This window comes from Periplaneta americana, chromosome 1, assembly GCF_040183065.1.
Source record: "Periplaneta americana isolate PAMFEO1 chromosome 1, P.americana_PAMFEO1_priV1, whole genome shotgun sequence".
Taxonomy (NCBI): domain Eukaryota; kingdom Metazoa; phylum Arthropoda; class Insecta; order Blattodea; family Blattidae; genus Periplaneta; species Periplaneta americana.
The window spans coordinates 35,172,664-35,187,565 of record NC_091117.1 but is presented as its reverse complement, the minus strand read 5'-3'; positions in this window follow the sequence as shown (position 1 = coordinate 35,187,565).

Here is a 14,902-nt window from a genome sequence, read left to right as displayed (position 1 = left end):
TAATGGATGGCTTCTAGTCCAATTAATTAATAATGTGCAGTGATATGCAGTACAGTATTAGAGTATAGTGTTGGATATTAAATAGAATGAGATTAGTAAACTTTAGTAATGTTTAATGACTAATGAGTGAGTTACGATAATATTTATACAGAAAATGAGATTTTAATAAGAAGATTCACCAACGTAATAACCGACACAAAGCTGATTTAATGTGATGAGTGTTAAATGGAATATTTTGTACTTCTTTGCAGTTTGCAGTATGCCATTTTGTTTTTCACGTATATGAATGACAAAATATTCCATTTTAATGTCACACCTGAATAATACGGAAACCTGTCCACAACGGGAAAAAAAAAATGAGGACTGTGTCACTTTCGTCTTGAACAGGTTTCACTGTATATATAAACATTTATGGATTACTAGAAAAAATACAATCTTTTCCAATTTTCAAATTTTATTCAGTCACAAAATCTAATTGGAACACTATTAATTCTCCACAAGGAATGTATAAATAATGTTACAAATTCGAAGTAATTAAGGCAATTACATAATATATTTTCCAGTAACTGTAAGAACACTAGGACCCCTCTATAAATAAGTATGCAAGCAGAACAGTTCTGTTTACTCATTAGCACTTTTCTTTAAACACCAGTTCATGAACTTATGTGCATTGTATATCATCTCTGTGCTTCCTAAAATACACTATGTGCATTTAAACAGATTTTTCAGGAGAAAGAAGAAAACATCACTTTTAATTCCCTTGATTTTCAAAGCTACCTTCTGTATAATTTCATCATTTTTCATGTAATGATTGAAATTATACTGAAAGTAGCTTTGAAAATCAAGGGAATTAAAAGAGATGTTTTCTCTTATTCTTCTTCTTTTTCCTGCAAAATCTGTTTAAATGCACATAGTGGATTTTGTAGGTGCTGTGACTATATGTTTGACTTATCTGATGTAAACTTTGATACCACATAAATATTATAAGCTTGACTCAATTTTCTTCTAAATCAAACATACAAAATTCATAACAACAGGTACCGTATTATTATTATTATTACTACTACTACTACTACTACTACTACTACTACTACCACTACGGAATAACTTCAAAATGTATTGTTTTATCTATTTTTCTTCTAAGGGGTTAGTGGTTGTATGATTTCAAATAATCTTAGATCACTGCTTGATGGGAATCATCTGAACATAATCATAAGACAAAGAATTTGAACTTCTGATGAATATAGTAACCAGTGCAAGAAAATAAATGCGGCATTTGCTGCTGAAGCCATTCATAATATCTTGAATGTAATATATAAAATGATATTCAGACTTCATTTTAATTTTTCAAAATATGTTGCGGGTTGTATCAGTCTGCTAATGCTAGGGAGTAATAATATGTTGTAGGCTGCACTGGTACTCTCCCATTTACAGAAATGCTAATCGACATTTTTCCCGAATAGATATGTGGTAAATTAATGAAGCATAGGCAATCAATACTTGTATCATAGTAACTATTATTTCACTACTTTAAGTAAAGACCTATACACACTATAAAGAAGTAAAAGCCTATTTTACACTTAGATTGTATTAAAAAAGTTAGTTATACAGTATGTAAGTGTGATGTAAGTAACTTTACAGTAAGTCCAGTAATAGTAATGCTAATGAAGCTGTAATTCCTATGGCTCATACAAACAATGGAATTTGTTGAGGTTTTATACTAATTATTGTTGCTGTAAAATTTTCCATTGCTTTCGCTGAATGGGCTCTTATTTTCTCCGGCAAATCTCCTACATATGACCTTCAACAGCTTCATGGCTCCTGCGAATCAAAGCACATTTCCTAATAAAGGAGTATCGGGGAAATAGGTGGTCAGGCATTTACTTAATTCTGAAATTCATTAGCTTGCCAGGTATAAAGAGAATGAATTTTTAAGTATGCCCCAAAAAATAGTAATAATAATTTTAGGTCAAACCGTTTCCTCCATACAATTATTATAAAGATACGGGTTATAGCGCAGTGTTCGACCTTAATGTATTCTGGAACAAGAACACTATTGTTTAGAATGTCTTCATCACTCAAGACATGAAGGTATAAGAAAAAAAAAACACATTCGATACACTTATGATTCTCCCTTCGTTTTTTATATTTTCCAGCGTTCTTTCTTTTTTAACAGACAAAAGGTTCAGTCATGAGTCATTCGCCAAGTGAAGAAGCTTCTTTAACTCACTACAACTCAGAAACCAGTAAAGATTTTTAATAGCGTCACCCTTTAAAAGTAATTTCCATTCTTTCTTAACATTTCTCTCTCTTTGACCTCCCAGCTAAAGTGAAAAATAAAAAAGTTTGCCGCTTACCAACTTTTGAAGGTGTAAATGTCTATTTTGAACAGATCACTTCAAAGTTACTATTTTTTTCTCTCTCTCTTTTCAACAAAGATTTCGATTTCGAATTTTTTTCTTTGCTTTCCTTAGACGTTGATCTATCATAAAAATTACAGCACAGTTGATTGACTATTATAAATAGGAGCATCTACATAAATGTTAACGAAGCTGGAAAATGATTATCTCCTCCCTCTTGCTCCGTTATCGCTATCTTTCTCACACGAGGTGGAGTGACACTCACTTTCTCACATGGCCACCGATATTACAATGCCATAGCGATCTTTTATTGGTTCTTGATATTTGCAGGAGATTTGCTGCTGAGAAATTACATCCCTTGAAAGATCTAGATGCACTTCTCATGCAACAAGATAATGCCTGCTACTAGCTTTCCATTCTGTAACCAGGGTTTGAATGCTAGTGGATCAAAGTGAAATTTGTGGTGGACAAAAATGGTTAATGGTGGTATGTTTTTATGGAGTACTCCCATTTCCCCTATCATCATTCCATCATTATGTGATGCTGTGTAGTTTGCCTCCCATGGTGCACTAAGGACTGTATGCCTACAGCCTAAAAAAACTACAGCTTTCGTACATTTCTCATGGACAAGGATGCTTGAGTGAATGATGCAAAGTTTTGTATAAGATAAGGGAAAATACTTTCCTGATTTCCCTCTCCTCTCTTGTCTCCCATACAGAGTATTTGCTTGTAATTCTACAATTAGAAACAATTACAAACACTCCCACGAACTTCATCTTCTCAGTCGTCTGATGTAAAACTGTGGTTTTCATTGGAGTTTTTCAGCATGGCCTCCTTTGGAAGGACGTCTGATGTAAAACTGCAGTTTTCATTGGAGTTTTTCAGCATGGCCTCATTTGGAAGGAAAGTAAAACAAGAGGACCATAGATTTACAACATATAAAAATTACAGTGGAATCTTGGTTCTGAAGAATTTGGCATAAATACGTCTTCTATTAAGATAATGTTTTTAGACATAGTGACCCTTCGATATAGACTTGTGCAAAAAAAAAGAGTCCAATTATTGTTTCTCATGTTAACTATCAAATTCATTCATTCATAGTTCTCTGCCTAGGGACAGGTCCTTCACTTTGAACCCGGCATTATCCAATCTTACCTTTTTTTTTTTTCTGCCTTTTTGTCTGTGCGTATCATTCGCATATCTAAATGTTTATAATTTGATATCTTTCTTATTCTGTCCCAAACTTTTCTCCCATTCACTATTTCTTCCAGTACATCCTTCATTAGGCAGTTTCTTCTTAGCCACTGACCCAGCCAATTTCTTTTTCTCTTATCAGTTTCAGCATTATTCTTTCTTCAATCACTCTTTCTAGCACTGCATCATTTCTTATTTTGTCTATGCATTTGACACTCTGCATTCTTCTCCATATCCACACTTCAAATGTTTCTAGTTGATTCTCTTCACTTCTTAGTGTAGTGTCGTATGTTTCTGCCCCATACAGTGCCACATTTCACACAAAGCACTTACTAGTCTCTTTGTTAGTTATTTTCCTAAAGATTTCTTTTTCTATTAAAAGCTTCCTTTTCCATTGCTACCCTCCTTTTCTCTTCCTAGCAGCAGCTCATGATACATACAGTACACCCCAAGTATTTAAAGCTCTTCATTTGTTCTGCTGCCTCATTTCGAATCGCACATTTGCCCTCTTTATTTTTCTTCCTATAACCATGGCCTTGATGTTTGCATTTATTTTCATCCCATACTGCTCAGCTATCATTTAGCTCCAGTAGCATATCCCTTAGTATCATCTCCTCTTCTGCTAACAATGCCTTATCATCTGCAAATTTTATGCACTTTATTCTTCTTCCTACTATCACCCCCTCCCATGTTCTGAAACAGTTCTTCACTAAATCCTCCAAGTAGATGTTGAACAGGGTAGGTGATAAAAGGCATTCTTGTCGTACTCCTTTCCCTACTTCACTTCCCTCTGACATTTCTTTCCCTACTCTGACTTTGACTCGTTTCATATAAAGGATACTTAATACACTACTCTCTTTCCTGTTCACGCCAATTTTCTTCAGGAACCCCATAACTTTATTCCAGTCCCCTCTGTCAAAAGCCTTTTCAGGTCCACAAATGCTCAAATACACACTACACTTTTTTTTTTTTTTTTTTGTCTAGGTATCTTTCATGGATTGCTTGCAGCAGTTCTATTGTATCTTCCATATCCTTTTCCTTCCTGAAGTCAAATTGCTTTTCTTCAAACTCTCCTTCCATCTCGCTTGTTAGAATGTAAACGTCAGTTCAGACTGCTTGGATGGATCTTACACTTAAATCTTTTGTAATGCCGGTTTTTTTTAATGGCCCTTACGCATAGACGTATTTATGTCAAAAAAACTCGTTCATGAATGAGAGCCCTCCAGGCTAAATATATCTGCTATTCATCACCAGACAGCAGATTTTCGGTCCCTAACACAGTGACAAGATGTCCCATCACTTGGCGTATGGAGGGAGTGTAGCAATGAGTTCAAAGACTTCCTTGCGAGACTCATATACCTAATGTTCAGTATCAGGACCGACATCATCTGCATCAAAATTCAATCCTGAAGACAGCACAATGTGCTCATACAAATGGCGCAAGTGCGCATGAGTTTGTTACCCTCCACCTGTGAGCCGGGAGGCATGTTACAAACATCATCTTTGTTATTTCATAAGCCATATTACTCATCAGCTGCCCAGATTTCATTTCATAGAAATGTGGGGAACCTGAATACAAGTGTCTTCGCTTTACATGATTAATTGGTTCTATGAAATAATTGCGTAAAGTGAGTTGAATTTAGAATGGGTGAGATAGGAATAGGGGATGCTTCAGAAGGATAAAAAATTAAAACTCCACATCTGTGAGCAAATAAATTTTAATGAATGAATTATTATTTAAACTTATTTATAAAAAAAACAGACTTTAACAAATGAATAACTAGCTGGATGAATTTACAGTAATTAATAAAATGACAAAAACCTGAATATCTGACAATCTTCAATTGGGTGATGAGTGGACTGGGTCTGGCGAGTTTTGATTATCATTCTCTTGCTCTTTTGAAGTCACTGGGATAAATGACAACCTGACGATTTTCAACTTTTTTTTTTATGAAATCGTCAGGACTCAACTGAGGGGCAGCATTCTTCCTATCTCTAAAGTACTTTGTAACAAGCCAAAGAATTCTGAATTTCTCTTGCAACTTTCACGCTCCAACTCTAGTTAAGATCATTTTCTAAAATTCTGATGACACTGTCGGTATGTTTAAAAAATTCAGTCATTTGTTTTGGTGAAATGTTGAAACCACCCAGCACTTGCAGCAAAAAAACTGCACTTTAGGATTAGAATATATGTATCTAACATTCAAATTAAACAAATTTTTCACTTTAGCCTGAATAATCAAGGTGGATAAAGAAACAGTATGTTTATTTTCACGTTCAGTCTGTAGGGCTAACATCCTTTCCAATTTCTCCATAATTGGTGCCCTCATCTGTGTAATTTTAGTTGTCGACATTCTCGTAGCACAACTTTTTTTTATTGTTTTTAAAGTTGATTCTGAAATTCCCGTATCTCTGTCGACTGTACACTCATTGCATTCTTACCTTATAACTTCTAATTTTTCCTCCAATGTTGTAGCTTTTCTCTGTTTTTTAATCTTGGAAGTATTTTACTCACTGTCACCCCTTTTTACCCATAATGTTTACATTGCAGGAAACTAACAATGCAGCTTACTAGTCCTACACCTTCTGAGAGACTGAAATGCAGCACAATAAATGATTACGCCTTGTCAAAGTGGCGCGTGAACAAGGTTCATGTAACCTCACACAGCTTGACTTCAAAATTTCTACCAGTTGCAATTTTTTAGAGTAGCTTTTTAAAATCCTATTATAGTGAAAGTGCGTAAAGTGAGATCACTTGTAACAAAGCATACCTGTACTTGCTGTGTGCTAATATGAACCAACTAACGTCAATGAGATCAGACAAATGGGTTTCATTTGATCATGCCTCGTATCTTTTTTTATGGAGGAGCTTTTAAATAAGATTCCTCCATCGTGGAAAATAAACTTTGAATACCTTATAGCGATAATTACTTTCGCATTTATTAATTGATTTTTGTTTATTGCAATAAGAATTGTGGCCACATCGTATGTATGGATACTGAATGTGACCAGTGTAACATTACCTTAAGAAATCTTTCAAATTAGAAACATTACCTTAAGGTACTCATCTACCCTTAATTTTTAGTTTTTCTTTTAAAATTTAATTCCTTTATTTTTGTGTCATCTGAAAGCTTGAATTTTCTAGTTTAAAAATATCAGTTTTGTCTCTGTAATGTTTGTTAATTAATTAATTGAATTTTTATTGACCAGAAACATCCTTTCTTTAGACCGGAAGTGCAGTTTTGCAAGTGTCAATTCGGATTTGTCGGTAGAGTTTGACTGCATTATTTTTGATACAGTCAGGAAGCTGTGTGTGTGGTTTTACACTTTTTCATACCTTCAGGATGTAGATGATTTTCCTCATGTTCAGTTTAACAGCATTTTACAATACTAATGTTAACACAGAGTGCACTTAGAATTGAGATATTTACATCATTCTTGCACCAAAATGAAGCTGATTATTATAGCTAAGTGCCAAACTACGAACTATGTCCTACTTCTTAAGAAAGTTAATTTAAAACTCAAAGATTTTAAATTTTTATTTTTATGTTTGAAATTTTCAAAAAATAAAATGACATTTTTCCTTAATGGGAAAAGATAGGGGAAACTGTTTTCACAGCTTATTCTGTGATCTTTTAAGAGTAAGACAGTGAAAGAAGTTTTTCTTCTAACATAAAAACTGGGCCAAGGACTAAAATTTCTGTTTTCGCTTTACCCCAAAGAATATTTGAGGGATTTATTTTGTGTGAAAATCCTTAATGTTGTGTCAAGTAATCAGGAAAAAAACTGTTTTTAAAAATTGGATAAAAATTTAAAATTTTTCTCCCAAGGGTAGATAAGTACCTAAAGAAATCTTTCAAATTAGGAATGACAGTTATCATTTTTCACCTGGACCATAGTTACATTTTCATATATATTTAATAATGTTAAAATATGTTTAAGAGTGCTATCAGAAGATTGTTTAAACGTGTTGATGGATGACACACATTCAAACATAGAAATTGCACAATATTGTTATGAAAGTAGATATGAAAACATTTTATCATTTACATTTGTTGCACAATCTTTAGTCACAATAATGATCAAGTGGGGAGAAGTACTACTACATCAGATTTTCCTCTTCCTTCCCCAGATCAGATCTTTTATTTTATTCTAGTATTTTAGCATTGGCTTTCCATGCCTCCCTTTCCTATGAAGTCCAAATCGAATTTGTGGTGGATAAAGATGGTGCTGGTATGGGTTTTCTCAGGGTACTCCCGTCTCTCCTGCTATAATTCTACACTGTACCATCTTCTTCGAGAGACCAACTTCTTGGGATCTCTGTGGCGAATATCTTATGGAGCAAGTAGCCATGGAAATCCCTGGAGTTTTCGCCAGTGCTTCAGTATTCGAGTATGGCCCTATACCAGTAAGCAGTATTCAATTGAGTGCATTTGGTATATTATATCTTATCACCATTGAAGAAGTCTGGAGTCTGGCATAGTTTAGTTTATGTTATGTTCATTTTACTAAGTACAAATTAGTTATATAACACATTTTTGTTTGAAAAATACATGGGTACACACCAGTACTATTAAGTCTGCAACCAAATAAGACAACATGCATTATTAATGCAATTTAACATTTATTCAGAATATTTTTAAAGAAATGTTATTTAAATGTAATTAAAGTCTAACAGCTTTAAAAAACTTCACTGTGTTAAAATTTGTTTAAAAAGGTAATATAACTTAATATTAAGGCATATTACTTTTTTAACTGAAGTTTTTAGATCTTTGTTATATTTAAATATTAAGTGCTATAAAGTGAATCGATAACAAATGTTATTTATAATTAAAAATGTTTTATGCTCGACCATGCCGAAATGTAGTAATTATGCACCTGGTAGTAGCCCTTTAATGCACCTAATTAAAGTACACCTATTCATTATAGTTCAGTTGTTCAGCCAATGAGAAATCACCATTGTACCATTATAAAACCGCAAGTATCGATTATTCTCGGATATGCAATTGAAAGACAATTAGCGAAATGTCACGGAGGCTGGAAATCCAATACTGTCACAGAAGGTTATGTTCTGTTACTATAATAATTAGCGTTAATTGTAAATAATATTCAAATAAATTCAATTTGTCATCTCGTTTTTTCAATTCTAAATCAATTTCCAGGTTATATCAATATTAATGTTCATGTTATTCTCTAGATTATATCAAGGTCAATGACATTCATCCCTCGGAAAAAATCAATACTTCACATCTCACAATTTAGAAGGTCAGTTCCGCTATTCACTTAGATTACCATAACAAGAATACTTATGAATAATTTGAAGTTAGAAATATGGTCGAGCATAAAAAGTCTTATGATACTTGCCTATAATGGTAATTAAGACGCTCGTATGAAAATTATGAAACTCGCTTGCGCTCGTTTCATAAACAAACATACTCGCGTCTTAATAACTACCAGTATAGGCTCGTTGCATAATGTTCTGTTGTTATATCAGGATTCACAGTGCACAATTCCAAAAAAAAAAAATATGGATCTTTTTAAAAGTTTAATGGCAGGTACAATAAAATAAAAAAAACTGTACTTACATTTATGTTTCAAGTCATACTTTTATTACAACAAATATTCTGACAAAGATTTTCCAAAATACACTTATTCCAAACGTAAATAAATATACTTAATTCGTTGTAAATTCACAGTACCTAATATAGCGTAAGCTGCCAAATTGATAAATCATGCCTGTTACAATTACAAATTATATAAATGTTTTAATAATAATAACAGTCCTGTGCGCAACAGTCCATAGAAGACCAAGACCTACCAACCAACTGCTGGTCTCATGTCCACATGTCTCAGTTGAGGTGAACGATCATTCAACCAGCATAGGAGTAACATGTGGTTAGCATGATTCCTCCATTATTTCTGCCTCGCATGATGGGATTTTGATACCTACTGTGGGCAAAACTTCTTCCCCCATGAAGACCCGAATCAGTGCTCATTCCATAATGCTAGTTCAAGGCATGACACCTTAGACCAGGGGTCGTCAGCAGAGAGCACGCTGGGGCTAGCCTCTTTTACCCGCAGAAAACGCAGTGCACTATAGTGCTTTCATAGCTGTTAGCGGGTATGCTCTCTATCTCTCCCTGTTGCACGACGGTGCACAGGGGACGGCACCGCGTACCCATTGCACATTTCAGTGAGTGCTGACGACCACTGCCTTAGACCATGATGTTGTGGCATGGGACAAACTTCTTAAGGGCACTGGGAAGTGTTCTGCATCCTTTTTTAATGATTTTAACATTTAAAAATTTCAGAATTAACTATCTCCAATAGATTTTAAGCTAGGGTCATGAAATTTTTACCACTTATTCACCAGCATTTTCTCATTAAATGTGTCTGAAGTTAAAAATTTAGTGTAATCACAGCTCTTGATTGCTAACCAATCGCTGGCTAAGAAGTGATAACTTCGTATATACAAAAATGGGTATTTAGTATAACTACACTATTCTTTAGATTAACTACATTATTGTATGTTCACAAAGTTGGACAGTTAAATAATATTTTGCCTCAAGTAGGAGATCGTGCAAAGCAGAAACATATATAAAAAGTTTGTCTATTTTGAAAAAATTAAATTTTGAAATAGTTGTTTTATTCAGCTGCAAATTTACAGATACGAAATATCGCTTCTTAGCCAATTGATATGTACAATCATAGTAGAACACATCAGTTTACGTAGGTACACTTTTCTAAAATAAACTGCCAATCATAACCTGTTCAAATTTTTTATTCTGTTTTTCTAAACCTCACTTGTCATTGGAGGTCAAAAATTTTGTAAATTATTCATTTAATGTCAATTTTTAAAAACAGTAATTTATGTGATATGGTTTAATGGATTATTTACATGTTTTTTTTTTTTTTATTTTAGATTTGGATAAAAATTCTGAAACTCCTATTAACTCTTCCATACAATGTATGCATAAAAAATCAGCCTTCTGTGTTACATAGTTTCTGAGAAAAAGTACCTGAAGTTAAACAATCACAAATTACAAGGAAAGACAGAAAACAAAAATATGGTAATGTGTGTGGCAGCATCCAGGGCACCACTTTTAAAACTTCATTTTCAAGTATTTAAATGTCCGAACTCAAGAAACAGAAAGCAATACATACTTGTTAAGCAAAGGTTTCAGGATTTTGTAAAAAGAAAAATGAAAATAGGTTTATTTTGGCCCTAATTACTTCCCAGTCATTTTAATACGAAATATATATATATATAATAGAATTTCATAATTCAGTTACGTTCATGAGCATTGTTGTAAATTTTATAATCTGTGCATTAATATTATGAACAGTTGTTAAAATCCGCAATTTTTTTCAGTACTGATATGAGGGAAGGGATGCTTGGGTCATTTTATTGCAAGTCCATTGTATAACATAGTCATGGTAATGTAAGATATTTTCAGTACTATTTCGAAATTGTATTTATATCATTTGAACATACAAGTACCAACAGCATTATAAAGAATGCTTGGTTTCATTTACAAATTTTATCACTTGTCAAATGACTTTTTTTATATTCAGATTCAAAATAATTCAAAACATTTGCTCAAAATTTTGGAAGTGTGCATAGGGCCCAAGTAGAACAACTTCTAATAAGAGCGAAGTTCAGCTACAGCTCTGTGAGCCCTATCCATTACCAAACATAAGTCATGAAAGCTACATGATCAATACAAAGTTCGTAAAGTAATTTCTGTATGACCATGTATACCAATCCATAGCATCATAGGTTGATGTAATGCATGTGAGCTCACATTCAGAAGTTGTTCCTCTTGGTACCCTGTGCATGTTCCTGTATTTTTTTTTACTAACTTTTCAAGTTCTTTTTATAAGAGCATTTTATCTGACCGAAGGATACATATACTATAGCAGTAGTAGTAATAATGTAACTTTTATATGTAAGAGCCAATCGTTTATGTACTAATCAGTCTTGTTTGGTTGTAGGATTATATGATGCTGTCGGAAGATGTCCATATGTGAAATCCTTAACATCCTGAAGGGGGGACATACTGATCACCAGAATACTGAGAATTGTAATTTGTGTCCAGCCTTGTTTGTATGTTCCTTAGTACAATATACATTAAGTCGAAAGTAATTAACTTTTCGTTTCTTCTCTTTAGTGATAATACAGTAAGTCCCAGAAAACGTTGACCAGTGTTTCTGTCAGCAAATCCCCTATGCTAAAGTCTGTGTGATGAATCTTGTCTCATTGTGAAAAGAGAGAGAAAGGAGATATGTCTTACCTCGTTTGTGTTGTTATTGCGATGGGAGGGAGTGAAGCGATGCCAGTGGTGGAAGGGACTAGTTGATACATTCTGTAGCGCAAAATAAAGTAACAAAATATCTCTCTTCGTACTGTGTAGTTCCATCACTGAGCTTGACTTTCAAGAAACTGAGTTCCGGTAGCCTGTACAATAACAAGGTTTTGAAAGGAATCCTGAAAATTTACAACCCTCCTATAATCTCCATCCTCATTTGAAGGGACTTGGTTTTATTGCTACTGAGACAAGATAAACCTTACCAGGTATACCACTGCTGTTTACATCCGCGAACTCATGGTATTTTCCTGATTACAACTCACGTACTGTGTTATATTAATTACATTCGGTACTCACCCTCCTCACAGTAGCTGCTGGAAGTGTTGCTCATTTTGTGTGATACATAATTCACATCATCATAAGAAACTGTATTTTAGAACTATGTCCCAAATCAGCTTCTACCTCACCCTTTTTCTTTAGTAAGCACACGAGGTCATCAGCTTTTCCTGTCATTCACAGAACCTGTTCCATTAAACCTATTCACTAATTTTAGTAGTTTTTTAATACACTGAACTGGGTGGCTAGGAAGTTTATGTCTGAAGTTTTTCCTTGTTCTTTGACACGATTTTTTTTTTCTTTGTGTACTTTCGAGAATGTGTACATGTTCATACACTGAATGTGTAATCATTGCAAAAAACAACACAACTCAAGAGAATAAGCATCATTTATTCCTAGCTGACTCACTGTGTAGTATTGTTTTACTACACAGAACTGGGCAGCCAGGAAATTTACATCCCAATTTTCCTTTTTTGCCACACGGTTTCTTTTTCTGTATTTATGTTTGAAAATGTGTACAGGTTCAAGCACTGAATATGTAACCATTGCAAAATACAACACACTTAAGAGAAATAGCCTGCCAACTTGCAGCAAACTCCTGTAGATACAAGCAGCGGCAGTAGAGGGTGGGGACCTTCTGCTAATCGGCCGACATGGACACCAGGAACATTCTCTGGGACTCAATGTATAAGCAAGTAATGATGATCCACATTTTTTTGTAGTAGATCAGTAGTTAATATCTATGATTATTTAATTTTATGTTTATTAACACATAGTAGCACAAAGATTATTGAATTTCAGAACAAGGGTTGTGCTTGGGGCATTATCTTATTTATTATTAGATGAGTGTATACAGTTTTTCAAAGTTGAATGCTTTGTAGATTGACTTTTTAATTCCCTTTATGTATCTGAATTTTTAAACAGGAATTGGAATGCTTATTAAAATGTGTTTTAAATGTCGCATTTAAATATTTAATCCTGATTTGTTATATAAGAAAATGCTCAAAAAGGAGCATTTCCCTATTCACATAGATTAAACTCGAAATATACTGTCCCATGGCTAAGTAGTTTTCTCATTTACTGTTCTCTTGCACACTGGCCACTCTTATGATGTATGGCAGTAACTGTTATGAGCAATAAACATCATATTTCCTCAGCCTTTAATTTTGGGATGGTGCAGTCAGTGCGAGATTTAGGCCTAGGCAATCTAGGCAGTCGCCTAGGGCGGCAATTTCTCTTTCTCTGTCTCTTCCTTTTTTTTTTTTCTTCATTGTACAGTTATTTTTTTTAATAGTTGGTAATTTTTTTGTGAAGTTTGTTCTTGAACACCTTGTGGAAGTCGGATATTGTTTTGTTATCGCATTGTCGTCGTGGCGAGAGTAAAAGAAAAGTGTGCAATTGCATACTGTGCGGTTTTTTTTAAGCAAAACGTGAAGCATTGCAGCAACCGTGAAGCAAATCGAAACATCACTTTACGAATTTGCTGCACAATTCATCATGGCAGAATGCGTGTTGCGGTATTTTGCAACGTTCATTTTGTTAAAATCGTCTAGTAATAATAATAACATTTCATTATCATGAAAGTCTAAACTATTAACATGTTCGTTTCTTTTAAGGTTAACTTTATTACTGCAATAATAGCAGCCAATATTAATTGTCAACTATTTTGCAGTCAGCTGGCCGAATTGCGGTTTTTTCGACCCTCTTTTAGCTGCAGCAAAGTCATGAAGCGCTTTAAAAAAACGCACAGATAGTTATATATTGTAATGCCGGTATCACGTTATTGTGCTATGAAACTGCTTAAATTTAACTGCTTGTATAAACAAGAATGCATTGTTGAAAATCAAATTTGATTTGTGTTTATATTTCTGCTGTGAATAGTAACCACAACTCTTAGTTACATTACCAATATATCGTCAACAATACTATTTAATCACTTCCAACATGTGCACTATATAATTCGATATGAAATGTTTATTCCGCAAAGAGTTGGAGTTTATTTTTAATTTACTTTATACTTCCTATCGAAGTAAGAAATACTCGTACCGTAATAATTAAACCACCAACAAATCCAATGCTTAAAAATAAACCACAGATTATCTTTCACAAATCAATTTTGTTTCTACAATGAATAAGTTTGAATATTAATTCTTTGCATCGAGTCTAATGTGCTTCGTCAGATCGACTTTGATGACATCATCACTGCTTTCTCTGTGAAGAAAGTTCGAAGGAAATCTTTATAATTCACAAGTAAGATGCATGTATTTTGATTCCTGTATCTAATTTATTGTTTTCTGAATTGCAACAGTTCATTTAAAACTAATTTAAACTGAACGCGACCTATGTAATAGGTGCTCATAAGCTGTTCGTGAGAGTTGAGGGGGCGGCAAATTTTAACATTGCCTAGGGGCAGCACTATATCTGAATCAGGCCCTGGGTGCAGTCCCTTGACAAAACAAAGTAGAGAGATAGGGGACACTTTCTCATTACCATCTTACTTACCAGTGTTCCAGGAACTTTTAAAAAATAAATAAATTTACATTGAACATGATACTTAAATGGTCGAAATTTCAGTATGACTATTTTGTATTCGTGATGGTTGGGCACAGTTGAGGACGGCAAATACCCCTGAATGCAGAGGCGGATTTACCTACTTGGAACCTACCAATAGTGTGTGAGTTAGATTCTTCTTAAATAAATATA